General features: G+C 33.3%; 1 pseudogene; it reads right to left on the bottom strand.

Annotated features, from left to right (window-relative positions):
• The window catches only part of LOC149569400 (uncharacterized), a 30,060-nt pseudogene extending 18,342 nt beyond the window's left edge, over positions 1–11,718 (bottom strand).
• Positions 11,719–12,268: the final 550 nt, after the last annotated feature.

Below are 12,268 nucleotides of genomic sequence, written 5' to 3'. Positions count from 1 at the left end.
ACTTTTCATCCATCCAATACTTAAATCAGTCATATAAGCAAATTACTGTAAATCAACATGCAAAGATAAAACATTCAAGATCAACACATGACACAATGATTTACGTGGAAACCCAATTTGGAAAAAACCACCAGTAACATGCTACTTGATTCTCACTCTTCTGAAGTGATGCCCTGTTAAAAACCTACCCTATTAAAGGCTTACAACACACTGTTAAATGTGACCTTGTTAGAGGATTTCACCAAATTGTTAGGAATGGGCCTAGTTAAAGGTCTTTAGAACATTCACTTGGAATGTCACCCTATTAAAGGATTTATCTAATGGCTGTCAAACCAACCTAAGTCCATAGGATTTATCTTACTATTACAATTGCTAGAAAGTAACAATAATGGTCTTTTGATCTGACATAACTTACATTATACTTTGTAGATTTCAGATCACTCTTTCAGTTCAATCCTTATGCTTGGCTTCAATCTCTTCAGCTCTGACTTGCTTGTCTCCCTCTCAAGCTTCATCTCCTTGAGTCTTCTTACTCATTCTGCCAATGCAATCATCCTTGTGGTCATCTATCCAAACAGAGTTCCTATGCTATCTTCTCCTTAGCACAATCTTCAACATTTCATGCTTTATGCTTGACCACGGCTCTCTCTCTCATTGTTCCCCTCTATTCTTTTCTCTTCTTCTCTATTTTCCATTAACTTATGTCTTCTTATATACAAGTCTGATTTGCCTTTGCCGCCCAATTCTCCCTCTCTAATTTTAGGGTTTCAAAATGGATTAGGTAGGATACAATGTATCTACCCCATATCTTGTTTTCTTCACCAATTGTATCTTGAAAACGTTCTACATGGTGTTCTGTGCCACCAGCTCATCGTTCTTATCTTCCTTTTAATTCACAAATTTCTAGATAACGACTTTGTCAGCTTAGATCTAGCAAATCTTCGATTTTCTAAATAATGCAGCAACTCGGCAATATTAAGTTACTTGTGCTCGACACCTCTATGTTACTCAACATCATTGAGTTACTGGTGCTCGACACCTGGTTCTTGCTTGACACATGAACTTGCTCGGCACTTGAACTTGCTCGGCACTTGAACTTGCTCGACACTTGAACTTGCTCAGCACTTGAACTTGCTCAACACTTTCTCTCTAATAAACTTAGTTTGAGCTTTACAAAAGACTTAGCTAAAACCTTAGATCTTTGATATGTTTCTATGTGCCCATTCTTTGTATCTTATAGTATGTCATCCAATACACTGTTTCATCAATGGCTTAGCTTATCCTTGTACTTCATTACAACATCATAACTTCAACCTTTCTCTAGGTGTTCTAGTTACATCCTATTGATTGCCTCCACCTCGACAATCAACTAATTGATAGTATTTGGATCATTAAAGCAATTGTCATCCCTGCAAGTAGCAAGTTTGACATCAATGAAAAAACAATGATTGAGGACATTCTTTACCAGTTCCATATATTATTCCAACAATTGTTCTTATGATCATTTCAATCATTTCCAACACACCCATGAATTCATAACTAGGTGGCTGCTCCACATAAACCTCTTCTTTCAATACACCAATCAAGAAGGCAGACTTCACATTCATTTGATATACCTTATATTTGTGCTAGACTGAAATTTCTATGATAGCATGCACAGTTTCCATTCTTGCAAATGGGGCATATGTCTCACCATAATCTCTTCCATACTACTGCTTGTACCCCTCGACCATTAAACATGCCTTATGCCTATCTATTTTCCTTCATCATATCACTTCATCTTGTAAACCCATTTCACTCCAATTACTTGCTTCTTGGGAGGAAAAGTAGTTAAATCCCATGTCTAATTTCTTTCAATAGAATCTATTTCCTCATCCATGAAATTACACCATTTCTCTTCCTTCATAGCTTCTTCAAAGTAGATTGGATCACTATGAGAAAATAATAAAAAATTAACACTCTCATCATAGTCTTCCCCATACCTTTCATCTTTATATAACTTTCTTAGACTCTTAGTCTTTCTTGGAAAGAGGGCAGCAAGATTGGGATCTAAATTTTTAGTATTGTTGCTACTATTGGTTTGCATACTAGCTCTAGTTTGTCTTGAACTACTTGGAGCTCTCACTCAGCATGTAAGAGGTTGCTTTCCTTTTTTCCTTTGTCTACAATTATCCATGTTTGCTGCTTCATCATCCCACTTATCACCAACGTCTTCCTCTTTTTCATCAATACTCAACACTTTTCTTGAAGTGCTTGAGGATACATCAACCAAGTCATCCCATGATTGATTTTCAAGAAACTCCATATCATGATGATTTTCTTGGTGATCGGATCATAAAATCTATAAGCCTTTGATTCCAAGATACAACTTGTGAAGATACACTTCACACCTTTATCATCTAGCTTTTGCCTTTTTTTTTTTTGCATATGTGCATATGTTACACATTTGAATACTCTCAAGTGTTCAACTATCCATCTATTCCTTGAGAAAGCCTCAAGAGGAATCTTGTCATGAACTGACTTTATAGGGCACCTATTGATCAAATATACTCATGTTGCTACAACCTCTCCCCAATATTTAGTTGGGAGCCCTTTTTCTCTCATCATGCTTCTAGCCATTTGAACAATGGTTTTGTTCTTCCTCTTAGCCACTCTATTTTACTGCAGAGTATAACTAGTTGTAAGCTCCTTCTTAATGCCATTCTTCCTACAAAAATTTACAAATAAATTGGAAGTATACTCCCCTTCTCTATCTAACCTAAGGACCTTTACATAGTGTCCATATTATTTTTTAGATAGGGCTTTAAATTCAAAAAATATGTCAAATGCTTTAGATTTGTTCTTCAAAAAATACACACATGTCCTATGACTGAAATAATCTATGAATGTCATAAAATAAGTACCCCCCAATAGAAGTAGTTTTTATAGGGCCTAATAAATATGAATGCACCAATTCTAATGGTGCTCTTTTCCTTCTAGAATTTCTAGACATAAAGGGAAGCCTATGTTGATTACCCAAAATGTAAGCCTCACATTTGTCATATGAATCTACTATGGTTGGCAAACCATCTACCATTCTTTTCTTTGACAACATATCTAACCAAAAAATCCAAGATGTCCATACCTAAGATGCCAAAGCTTGGAGGGATTTTCAATCATGCGCCTAAGAGCTGATTGCTGATGTACTATTGTAAATGCTTTCTTGGGAGGTGCAACACTAACTTGAGAAGAGAAACATGTCTCTATTCTCAAAGGGAACATTTGTTGCTTTATCATTTGGACTACTACAAGTAATCTATTACTCCCATCCTTCTCATAAATGACACACTTTTCATTTTCCATCAGCACCTTGTAATCATTTAGAATGAGTTGTCCAACACATCGAATTGTACTTCATACTGGGGAAAAAATATACATTATGTATCTCCTTCTTCTCACCTTGTTTGGTGTGGACCATGATAGATCCTTTTCTCACTATGGGAATGGTTCCATTATTTTCCATCTTAATTTTAGACTTAAAAGTATTGTCAATGAAAGAAAATAAACTTTCATTACCACTCATGTGGTTTCTACAACTGCTATCTAGGTACCATACCTTAGGGTTGCCTTCTTCACCAATGTTGCACATGATGAAGGATGTGGGATTGTTTGCATTTCTCATGTTTACATCAACCATATTTGCATTCATTTGAATAATCAACCTTCTTCTTCTAACATTCACTAGCATAATGCCCATACTTATAATAGTAGTAGCATTCTACATTGCTCTTATTGGAGTTGTAATTCGTCTTACCTCCTCTAGAGCTATTTTGAGAGCTGCTTGTTCCCTCTTGGTTGCTTGCTCATCTTGAGCTTTCTACACCATCATTCCCTTGACCATTCCTCCTATGACCTCTACTTATTGAGCCTCTACTAGGGCCATTTCTTCCTCTCCCCCTGCCTCTTGAATTATCTTGAGCCTTAAAAGACTGATGTTGGGAAGTTGTTTCTGATCTATTTATCTGGTGCACATGGGTTTGAAGAGTTCCCATCAAGTCATCCATTTTCAATGTGGTGAGATCCTTTTCTTCCTCAATGGTCATCACAAGATTGTCATATTTTTTAGGTAAACTCCTCAATATCTTTTCTACAATCCTTTTTTCTTCATAATCTTCTCTATTTGATTTGAGATGATTTATCAAAGTGGAGATTCTTGAGTTGAACTCTACAATAGGTTCATTGTCCTTCATCTAAAGGTTCTCAAAATCCCTTCTAATCATCTGTAGCTTAACTAATCTAACTTTATCAATCCCCTTGAAGTTTTTCTCAAGGATATCCCAGGCTTCCTTTGAGTAATTTTCTATTGCAATCTTGGGAAAGACTATCTTTGTCATTGCTGCCTCTGTCAGACTTAATGCTTTCACATCCTTTCTCCTTGACTCCTTCAACTAAGTCTTCTATGGTTTTGTGAGGGCAACATATAGTGCTAGAACTATAACATCATTGAGTCCCCCACAAATCATTAGATACCGTAATGGTTTTTATCTTCTTTTCCCATGTATCCTAATTCTGTCCATTAAAGGATGGTGGATGCTGCCATATCTTTCCTGCATCTCCTTCCATGTCAATTATACCTAGAAAACAAATTCCCTAGCTCACTATGGATGTGGTGCCTCCAAGATCTGATGCCATGTGAATAATTCAACTTCAAAAACTTCAAATTTTTCTTAGCAAACAAACAATGTCAAGTGATAGTTTTTCTTAGCACAAGATGGTGTCAAGTGACAGGCACATGAAGGAGCTGAGTAAGATTGATAGTAAGGGAAACTTGGTACAAGAGGATGTCGAGTGATCTTGGTCACTAAAGAAAAAGTGGAGCTCAACACAGTGGTTGCCGAGTGAGCTTGGTCTCCTAAAGGAGGTGGTGCTTGACAAGCCCTATACACAACCAACACTTAAACTGAGTGAACTTGGTCAACAAGGACACCAAGTGAACTCAATAGGAACAATAGAGAAAGAGCTTAGTTAAGGATTGAATTGAGTGAGTTGTTTAATAGACTTACATTTTGAGCATTTCCACCATTAAAACACAAAGGGGACAACAATAAAACTTACAAGTATGAACTTAGATACTAAACATGCAATACCGAATAGAATGGAGAAAACAATAAGCCAAGTATGCTTGCTTTCTTTCTTTCTATTCAACTAGATTAAACTATTGCAAAATTTGGGAGCATTCGGCTTCAAATAGAAAACACTAAAAACTTGAACTGAAAAAACTTAAACTCAAACTTACAACACAAAGGCTTCTCAAGACAAACTAAAATAAACTTATAGAATGACAAAGAGATTCAACACATGCTACAACAAACACTAAAAGAGAACCTTCCTTTTGTCCTTTGACTCTAAATATTTCTTTGATCTGATTTGTTGATCTTCTTCCTTCTCTTCTTTGCTCTTCTCCTCTATCTTGTCTTTTTCTTACTGAATGAATGAGATTCATTCCTTTCATCTAGCTTCAAAAATTTTTCCCTCTCTTTTCAAATTCAAACTCATCTATCAAGTTAATGAGGTTCAGGTGGGTAGGTGAGCATTTGTCTCTGGGGGCAACCAACCATGTCACATCAATTTCTAACAAAACTTACAAGCATCTAGAATATAGAACTTTGACTGTTAGATGCCAATGGTTCTCTGATATTGGGATTACCTAGGAGTTCTGATATGGTTTGCATTAAATTGGAAGCAGTTGCATCTCCTATTAATGATATCTTGAGGTTCTACAATACCTTTGCCACATCTCTCTTTGAAGTTTGATCTTTTGGCAATTCACTGCTACAAACCAAACCAACATTAATGAAAGAAAACATCTATTGTCTTCCACATTTTCATTCACATCTCTGAATAGCTCACCATCAACAAATTTTGCCAATCTATTTAGAAAACTTGACCTTAACCACCTTTGTAAATTCATATCTCCCACAAACATCTCATCTCTTGGCCTCTTTCTTTTAATCATTTCTAATATTAGGATTTTGAAACTATAAAAATATCCTTTTATAGAAAATTTCCCACCCAATCCATACTGTGTAATCAAATTTAATTATGAGAATAAATTGAGGAAACTAAAAATGCAAATATAAAAGACTCAAAAAAAATACAAGGAGCACAAATGTTGTTGTAGTTTTTAAATCTATGTAATTTTTAGCAATTAAATGAGATATACCAAAATCAGTAACAAGAGTTATCACATTCTCATCTAGGAGTACATTATTGGGTTTTAAACCATAGTGGAGAAGTTGTAGAGGATAGTCATGGTGTAGATATTCCATTCCATGGGATCTACATCTATGGAAATGCTCAAACATTAACTCAATCCCAATTGAAGGGCATTTTGATCATCAATTTCAAGATACAAATACTTTTCCAAGCTTCCATTAGATGCATATTGAAGAACCAAACCTTTCAAGCTTGGGAAGTAAAATTAAATGATGAATTTGATGATGTTATGGTGCCAAATCCTTCCTAATACTTTTTATTCTCTAGTAAAGCTCTTATCAGCTTCTTCATTTACAAAATTAAGTGTCTTGATAGGAACCATCTGACAAATTTTTTGCATTTGCGATAGTTTAGTTAGTGAGTTGAGGTGGGATGGTACTAGTGAAGGCATTTTTAGAGAGATCAATGGATCAAAGAGAAGATAGATTCCCTACTATAGGACAGATGGTGCCATGCAAGTTTATGGATGACAAATTGAGGGCTATGATAGAGTGGGAGGAGCGATTACAAGTGATGACGGTCAAATGATAAATAAAATTACTTTAGCTTTTAATAGGGGATCATATTCACTTATGATGAAATGGAATTAAAAAGAGTTTCAATGAAGCTAGAGTCTCTCCTTTTTGTTAAAATTGGGTGAATTTTTTTTCTATGGTTGATCAAACACAAGCCAAGGTTTATAGTTAAAAGGTTGGTTAGATAACATAATTATTTTTTAATGATATATTTGTATCAAAAAATTATTAGTATTATTTAAAAATAATTATAATATTTAATATTTAATATTTATCCAATTATTAATCTAAAGATTCAAAAACTTATATATCTATCATTCACTACAACATTTGGGGTGAAATTGTGATGACAAGTTGCGACAATAGTGTAAGTTGTTGTGATTTTCATGTTTTTTTTGTACTTGTCCCTAACACTATCAAAATATCAATGTCGGGATCATAATTGTGACATTAACATGATTATTAAAAAAGAAAAAAGAAACATGACATTAATCATTCCCATTTGGTTGATTGTGGAGAGCTCCAAACGAGGGTATTGAGACATAAGAGTTTAGGATAAAGTTTATAAAGGTTTTAGAGTCTTGTTTCTATGTTGGGTATAAGTCATAGAGGAGTTGGATGAAGACATGTTAGTAGCTCAGTAGATCGAACATTCTCATAGAAAATAAATTATTTATTTTGTTTATTTCTTTTTCCTAGATAATTTTTAGTCAAATATTTTGTATCATAGATAGGCTAAGAGTCTTAATGCTTTGTTTGTTAATTTAGGTATTATATATTATTCTACGTAGGTGGAGTGTGAAAGGAGCAAGTGTCAAGTTGCATTTGGAGATTCCAGTCATGTGGAGAGCTACAAGTGAAAGATTGTGGAGACCTCCAAATGAGGGTATGGATAAGTTGCCTAGTCATACCATATGTTTTCCTAGCCATGTCCTTGCTCTAAATTTTGCCTAGTCATGTGGAGATCAGTGTGAAGATCTACAATTTCCTACTCATGCCCTTGCTTTGCATTTTGTTGCCGTGGTATTTTTCTTATAATGCATTCACTTCATTAGTTAATCTTTCTATCATTTCACACTAACTTTCAATATCTTCCTCCGTATATGAGATCTTAAAATTATTAAAATGTTATTTTTTTATTCATGGCATCGAATGAGCTTGACTATATTGTAATGCTATTTTTAGTGGCTTATGATTCACCTTACTATTTGAAAATGTTCATTGCACTAATCTTGAAGTTGTTAAAAAAAAAAAGAGGGCTAAAATAAGTTTTTCTTGTGGGTTGCCCCTAAATTTGGGAGAAAACGTGTTGGCTCTAGGGCACACCTAGTATGAGCACAAAATCCTTCAACACATAAATCTAGAAAAGTACACATTCAATGATGACCACATACAACATAAGGGTTTCAATGCATGGTGCTAGATAGATATAGTACCAAAACTATTAGAAATAATGAAGTGCATACAAATATCCTTAACAATCAAGGAAATGTAATGAATATAGTAATCATAAGTAATAGACATCTAGAAGAATGTTGTATCTCTTGTAAATCTTTTGGCATCTTTTCTGACTAGAGAGGCCTTGGTAAATTGCATCTAAAATTTATTAATTGGCTCCAAATTTCCTTCTACAAACATGTAAGTATCTCACCGATAGCTATTAATTTATGCTATATTCAATGCAAAGATAGGAATATTAGAAACAAAGTTTTCAATGGACATATGTATTTTACAAAGGGCAAAACATCAAATTCATGGAACAAAAACCCAAATAGATAGTTTAAACCAAGAGTTAATATTGACATGGGTAATGATTGGGAATCTGCTTGTAGAATTGATTCATAGAAAAATCTTCAAATGGACAGGCAATGCACTAGGTGGTATTTTAGGGATAGAAACAAATAAAATAGACTCTAAAGAGGTTGAACTTCTTATTAATCTTAGAGCTAATAGTAATAAGACTGAACCTATTAGAATTATTACCAATAAATCCATCTATGTACTCTCCCCTAAACTCTACGAGGAACACATTTAGAACATAACATTGTTTGTGGAAGATTCAAGGAACACTAATGACATAGAGCCAATCACCTATGTTCATAGAATGTCATGATTGTAGAAGATATTTCCATTGTACTCATCATGCATTAAATACGAAGCAAACTATTAATAGGGGAGGAAAAGAACAAGTTTTCAAATAGACTCAATTAGCTAGTCAAATTTATGCTTCAATTAGATATTCCTGACACAATTCTCAAATATTAATAGTCTTGAATGTAAAATTTTTCTAGGAAGTTTGGTTGATTAAAAATTCTTGTAGAACTATCATCAGATTAGGTACAATAAAATGAACAATTAGTTGTTCCCAACAAGTATGATCAAATCTAGTTTTCCAAGGTGATACAATTGCATATGTAGATGCATCACTTGCATGCCAGACATGAAGTGCATTCCCCAATTTATAATGAATGTTTGGATATAAAGGCTCCATACGCTAGCTCAATAATGGAAGCCAAGAATGTAACTATTCATGTATTGTCATAGTCTCCCTGTGAGGATCCAAAGTATCTATTGCTGTTGTTAATCTGGGGATCACTATATGATCTAGAATGTTATGAAGTACTAAAGTCGATAGTAACTTCCCCCATATGTCTAGAAAACACAACATAGGTTCAGGGTCCCTTGGTTCCTAGGAATTTGTAGCAGCTGTTCTCACTACTGGAAGGATATCTTTAGTGAAGAGTTGAGTGTAAGGAGTTGGAGAAGCAAGTTTTTCTTCTATCTAAATGTCATAATCATGAGGCTCATTCCCTTGGAGAAACCTCTCCCACAATGACACTACCTTTAAACCATGCAAAGGATGTTGAAGTGGTTCCCAATGTTGAAACACTATTATAAGAAATGGCAAAACAAATGCAAATGCTATACATGAAAAATCACACAACTTGTAGTCCTCCTAATATTTGGACTGTAAATTCTCAAAGACACTTCCAAGTGATTCCAATTTCATAGTACCTACCACAATACTTTCCTGGATTCTATTCAGTGCTCGCATAATATCCTCTGTGTCATCTAGCTACTGTTTCAGCTATGCATTCTCTTTCTAAAACTACTCCTTCTCCTTTTGTTATATTGCCAAAAACTCTCTCTACTACCTTAAATTTTGATTAAAATTTTGAATGTATGCCTCTACCATATCTAAAATCAACTTCACATTGTGTTGTAACTCTAGCATAAGTGTTTGATCCTAGATAGCTTTCATTTCTTTTTTCACAATTTAAGTAAATAGGGAAGAGAATGTGTATGGCTTGTGATCATTTGGGTTTTTTTTGAGATATGTCACTTTTATAGACTTCAATATTGAATTTAGTAGAGAAAATTAGCTAATTTTTTTTTGTGATGTCACTTTGACTTTAGTATTGATTGTAATAGAATAAAATAGTTGGTTAATGGAAAGGAAATTCAAGAAAAAATGTTTAATGATAAATAAATTTATTAATAGAAGTAGTAATGTAAAATATTTACATGTAGATTTTAGTATGCTTTTGATAGAATAAATTCCTCATGTAATGGGTAGGAAAATTAATAAGGTATTTCATATAAATAAAAATAAAAATGGAAATTATCTATTATTTCATAATAATAATAATCAACTCATATTATATAGGTCAGCGCACATTAATAGGTATATATGTGTGTGCATGTACATTTCTTATATTCATTTACTTTTTATCCCACAATCTATTAATCTTTCTATGATTTGTAATCAAAGATAGCTGCAAAGGCACACCATTCAAAACCTTCCATCCATCTAAATGATTTAGACCAACATATCATTCTTATCCATTGGATGTCCACCATAGGCATGTTATTGAGAACCTTCCATCCATCTAAATAATTTAGACCTACATATCATTCTTAGTCCAATAATCTACATACAATTTAGAGTTAACATGTATCATTGAATTAAAAGGCTAAAAAAAAGAAAAAAAAACATAAAAAATGTCATGAAAGACTCTCACAAGGGGAAATGGAGATAAAAAGTGAAGTGTAATTTCTGAAATCTCTTGTACTAGCTACTGTTTTGGAAGATTGAAATGGAGTTCACAAAAATCCAAATTTAGACAAGAGTAGAGCTACTTGTATAACTTAATTTGGTGAGAGGGGAATGTGGATATTAATGTGGGGTTACTGATTAAATTATAGAGAAAAATAATTGAATACAATAGTACTCACATAGTCCCATGAAGGGAGACAAATTCTGAAGATTTTCATAGCTTATGCCTTGCATCAATCATGGTAGATAAATACATTTAGCAAACTAAAATTGAGAAACAAAAGCACACTAAGACACTCACACAAAGAACTTCCAATAAAAAGTCTCTGATGATTCTATGAATGATCTACACATTAAAAATCTCGACACATAGTTCATACAACAATAGAATCAAATAAGACTTTCCTCAAGAATACAAGAATGGATTGAATAGTTTATTTTATCAAATGACCAAATGTGTGAGGGGATATGAATGGGAGAAAGATAGTCAAAATAAGTAATCAATACGAAATGGGAGTTGTGTTAATGTGGTAGATGGAGATATAAATGGAGAATATTTATGGAGGTGAGGTGAGATCATTGGGTGAAAAATGTGAAGAAGAAAGAGTGATAAGATAGATAAAATATATTTCATGTTTATATCAAATTTTCCAACTTACTTATTGGTAATGACAAAAACAAAATATATTTACAACAAAAAGTACTCAAATGATACCATAGGGTCAACTTGTATTTATATGTTAAGTGCCTTGCAGCCTATAGGCACATTTTAATTTAGTTCACTGAAGAAATACATGGTGATTTTAATGTAGTTTAGTGAAAAAATGCCTAGTTCAATAATTCTACCATCTTCAAAACCATATGTGCAAATATAAACATTAAGTACAGCATGTCGAATATTTTTGTAGATGTACACATTAATTACACCAATTTTTTTTGTCAAAACCAAATGTGTAGATATAAACATTAAGTACAACATGTCCAATATTTTTGTAGATATATGCATTAATTACACCAAATTTTTCTTTCAAAACCATATGTGCATATATAAAAATTAAGTACAACATGTCCAATATTTTTGCAGATATACACATTAATTACACCAAATTTTTCTTTCCAAACCATATGTGTAGATATAAACATTAAGTACAACATGCCTGATATTTTTGTAGATATACACATTAACTACACAAAGTTTTTCTTTCAAAACCATATGTACAGACATAAACATTAAGTACAACATGTACAATATTTTTGTAGATATACGCATTAATTACACCAAAGTTTTCTTTCAAAACCATATGTGCAAATATAAACATTAAGAACAACTAACTCAATAAGGGTACAAGAATAATATAACCCTATGAAGAAGGACCATGTTAGATAATACAAAGAAATTTGATCAAAATGAGGAGACAATTGCTAGATTGTTGTCTAAATT

Source organism: Cupressus sempervirens, chromosome 3 (assembly GCF_028749045.1).
Source record: "Cupressus sempervirens isolate cs-2001-9-10 chromosome 3, ASM2874904v1, whole genome shotgun sequence".
NCBI lineage: Eukaryota > Viridiplantae > Streptophyta > Pinopsida > Cupressales > Cupressaceae > Cupressus > Cupressus sempervirens.
The sequence above is the reverse complement of the archived record's forward strand: the minus strand, read 5'-3'. Positions and strand labels throughout refer to the sequence as shown.